The following is a 4793-nucleotide window of genomic DNA, read 5'->3' as shown; positions in this document are numbered from 1 at the left end:
TCTCTAAACTGCCAGAGCCCCAGGCAGGGCTGTGCAGTGGGTGTGAGATGTGGTGTGGGCAGGCACAGCTGGGTTTGCCACCAATCCTGTGGTTTTTCCACTTAAAATACCCTTTCGAGGTTTCAGGTGAGGCGTTCTATTGTGAACAGGATTCTTCCACAATTTTTCTGATGTTAAAGACTCGTAAAGATTTTTAACAACAGACTTTTACATAGTTAAACTGAGAAATAGCTCCTCTAATGTTTTCAGCTCCTCCTGACAATAATGTCTTTACCTTGGGAGCAAAGTATTCATGCTGATGTCAATAAAGGCAGTGGTTTTGACAGCAGTTTTATACATCAGCATAGATCTGGAGTGCTGAATATTACCTGTGTTATCAATTGGCTAACACTTTCCACGAGAGAGATGTCTCTTTAGAAAGCTGTTCCTTTTATGAGTGTCATCAACTCCTGTCAGCCTGACACCGCTGGGTTTGACTGGGTTTGAAGTTTTTGTTGTTGCTTAAATTTGTGATAACGTGAGTGAGTGCTTTTTGAGGGATGGATGTTGAAAAATGTGTTCTGTTCACATATAAACGGCTTCATTCAGCTGCTTTTTTTGTGAAAGCTCTGAGATCTGTGGAGGAAAATACTTAAGTAATAGAGTGATTTGCAGTGCTTTTGGTGCTAAAACAGCACAGGTGTAGCTCTCACAGAGGCAGTGACTTATTGCAGCTCTGAATGCCTCTCAGTTTAAAAGCTCTGGGGTTTAAAGCTTTGTGCAGAATCTCTTTTGGATTTTGGATAACCCACAGGCAGACAGGCCCTGGGAGCACAGGGAAGGCACAAGTGCATAATCCCATCCCAGCAAGGAAAGCTTTATTAGCAAGTATCAGGAATATTTATTTTCCATGCTAAGAAAAAAGAAAACCAAACTGACTTTCGTATTACTAACAGTGCAAATTGGTGTGGATTCACAGTTTATGGATGCAGAAAGAGCACAGGCTTGCTAGCAAACTTTGCTGCTGGTGAAAGGAACACCAACAAAACCAGATTTAACACCTGGCACAGCTCAGCACCAGTGTGTGTCTTTGACTGTTGGTCCAGACCACACTCCTGAAGAAGACCAAGGAGGCATCAGCCATAAACCCAACAGGTAACACTAAATCTTCCCAAAATAATCACTGCCAGCTTGTAAGAGCCTGGTATCAATACAGGATCCCAGGAGGGATTGTTGGGAGGGACCTTAAAACCCATCCCATTCCACTCTTGCCATGGCAGGGACACCTTCCACCATCCCAGGTGCTCCAAGCCCTGTCCAGCCTGGCCTTGGGCACTGCCAGGGATCCAGGGGCAGCCCCAGCTGCTCTGGGCACCTGTGCCAGGGCTGCCCACCCTCCCAGAGAGAAATTTCTTCTCAATATTTCATATATTGTACCAACACACTGAAGTTGAACATGGATGGAGAGCAGGGAGCAGCTGCTTTCAGTATGGGTGGCCTCTTTCTGAATATTTACATCTGAGATATAAATCACCCCTAACGCATCACTCAGTGTAATAGGTTCCTGTAATTAAATGAGAGCTTTATTGAATAAATTGCACACTGTTAATTATACGTGTAAGACTCTCTGGCAATTCCTTTGACTTTATTGCAGATAAAACAATGACCTTGTCTACTCTCATAGTGCTTGATAATTTAAGAAGATTGAAGAAGTGTTAATTGTGAGTTGGCCAAGAAGTCTTTAAAATGCTTTAATAGCTTTAATAGTATTAATTCAATATTGAGATAAGATTATTCCTTGTACTTTCTGTGTACTCACAGTGCCAGGCATTGCTTCTCTCACCTCTGGAACTCACCTCTGAGAGCAGTGGAGCTTGGGGCGGGGAACAAAAACCAGGAAAATGTTGATTTAGTCTATAATAGCCACAAATCGATTTTCCTTGATGAAGTGGAGAGTCAGGAATTATCTGCATCAAATCAGCAAGGATTTTATGCAAATGAATGCAGAATTAGAATAGCAAAGTTCAACTTGATGACATTGGTCTTATTTTTTGCATATTAGTCAATAGTTGCTAAGTTAACAATTTTCCCTTTCCTTTGGCATCTTTATTTATAATAAAGTTATTTATACATGCACACAAGTACAAACTTACCCATTGGGTACTGAAATTAAATCCCAGCGAGGCTTTATTTTTATTTACTGCTTCCTCCAATAAATGTACATCTTTCAAATCTCTGCAGAGCTGCATCGATTCCTGAAGTATCATCTCCCAGTTTATTGAGTACAAGTGGTGACTGATTGTCCCCTGACACTTCAGCAAGGACTTCAACATACAAGAAACAAGTTTTAAATAGGCTACAACTTTATTAAGGTAACACCACATCTGGAAAATTATTTGGGATGGTTGGGAATTTATTGATAATTTTTTTTTTGTTCCCCCCCACTGGAAAAAACTGCTGATTTGCCCAAAATCCAATCTGTTTGCTAAGCAGAATGGGAAATTCAACAGATCCAATTAAGAAGAAAAAGAAGCCAGAGCAGTTGCAGGTTGACACTGTTAACAGGATATTGTGCTTTTCCTTGTGATGGCAATTTTTTCAACATTTTAATGAACTTCCACTTGAAAAAAAAAAAAATGAAGTTGAAACCAATTAATTTGAGTGACCTGACAAAAAGAAAACCACAAAAAACCCACAACAAAACAGGAGGAGTGTTGGAGGGTGGCAATGTGAGATCACAGCTTTACACCCCGTCTCTTACAGAACTTCCCTGCAAAGTGCTGAAAACCTGTGGGAGAACCAAGCTCAATCCACACTCGGTGGGGAACTTCCTTGTGGCATTGCTGATATCCTCCAAACTTGGAGAAAACTTGGGAATTTAAAGGGAAAATCAGCACTAACAGCCTGTTTTTTTCTCATTTTGGTGTCTTCTGCTTTCCTGAGAGCAGCTTTTCTCCATCAGCAGAGTCAAGCTTGGGGTCCTGCTTGTCTCTCATCTCTTCTTAGCAAATTCCAGCCCATCCCCAATCCTGTTTAACTTTGCTGGGACCTTCTTGAGATTCCCCTTTTTTTGCCTCAATCCTATTGAACACCAAATTTTTGTGCTAAACAATACTGGTCCATTTCTAATCACAACTTTGCTTAAAATTGGCATTGCTGCAACTTCAGGATCCTATCAAGTTAGTTTGAAATCAATCTGGTTCACAGAAAACACTTGAACTTAAAGTTTGAAAGCATCTTCCATTTAAAATAACATTTTAAAAAATTAATTTGCACCTGTGCTCAATAGGGCACAGGAAGAACAGCAAAGCTTTTCACCAGGTATTGAAATCTGTAGCAAATAACTTCTTCAGACAGAGAAAAATAACCTAATAGCAGCTTTCTCTGGGAACTCACAGGATTTCTCTGTTCAACAGAGCAGGAAAATACATGTGCTTTGTATGAATATAGAAATGAAGAAATAATTTATCAAGCAAAAATACAGGTATTTCTTCAACGATTTCCATTGCTGTGGAAATATTTTTTCTTTTTTGACACAGTTTTACTGCTCTGCTCTTTGATAGATTGATCTAAGATAGGAGAAGAAGTGCTTTTCTTCCTTTGATGATAAAGAAAAAGGAAGAAAGAAAAACTTAAGCATTAAAATGCCAACATGTGTTTTATCTATTTCAGTTCTGACTAAGAACTGTTCAGTTTCCCCCTTTACAGGAATTATTGCTTTACTTTCTCTGCCTCTTGCCACAAGTTTTCCTAATTTTTTCCTTAGTTTCTTATTTCTTCTTTGTATTTTACCATTCCCAAGGGAATAAAGCACCTGATCCCTAAGAAATACCTCACCTTTGCAGGTGGGTGAGGACAAAATTTCTGCTTTGCTACTGAAACTATAAATTTCAGATTTTTAATTTAATTAGTGCACTTCACCAGTCCTGTTTGAGACGAATGTTGATCAGTTCTCTCTCCCCAATATTATTCTTATTTTTCTGAGGCCTTTTAATAGATAAAATATGCCTTCCCCTAAATGCAGAGTTTTATTTATTTGACTCTCCTTCCCCAATTACTTAAATTAATATAAAGATACCAGCTGGAGACAAAGTGGAGGACCAGAGATGTTTTTACTTGATTAAGTTTCTATTTGTACATCTCCCAAAGCAAATAAATCCAGCTTGGAATTGAATTAAGGGGATTCACACCATGTTTTGTATTGGTTCATTAAGGAGGTATAAAATCCACCTAATTTAGTTAATTCCATAAAGGTATGTCAGTTTATGTATTCAACCAGAAGTGGATCTCTGTTACGGGAGTTGTGGTTTCCTGAAACATGATGAATTGTTAAAATTGTGAAAATAATCTCCATGTTTTTTAAGCAAAATCTTCTTTACCCCCAGGGGTCTTTTTGTGAAAAAGGTTTTGGATGACTTTTATTGGGATCTCAATGGGGACATCCCAAACTACTTAAAATATTTAATTTTTTTGTCTAATAACACAACTGAACTCTTCAGGCATCTCCAGAAATCAGCTTACCAGCTCTGCTGAATTCCAGCTTGAGGAGTTTCTATAAAGCCTACAGGAACTTCAGATTGCCAGTAGCATTAAGAAAATAAAATTTCATTGGCTTTGGATCCATTCTGGGCTCCGGGTTTTCCCTTTTGCCGACTCCATTCCGGAGTCCTGTCATAATCCGGTCCGGCCTTTCTCTTTTGCCAAGTCCATTCCTAACTCCGGCCAAAATCGGTCCAGGTTTTCCCTTTTACCGAATCCATTCCGGATTCCACTGGAATGCCCGTCCGGGTTTTCTCTTTTTCCGGCTCCATTCC

The sequence above is a fragment of the Taeniopygia guttata genome, chromosome 12, assembly GCF_048771995.1.
Source record: "Taeniopygia guttata chromosome 12, bTaeGut7.mat, whole genome shotgun sequence".
In the NCBI taxonomy this organism is placed as follows: domain Eukaryota; kingdom Metazoa; phylum Chordata; class Aves; order Passeriformes; family Estrildidae; genus Taeniopygia; species Taeniopygia guttata.
The sequence above is the reverse complement of the archived record's forward strand: the minus strand, read 5'-3'. Positions refer to the sequence as shown.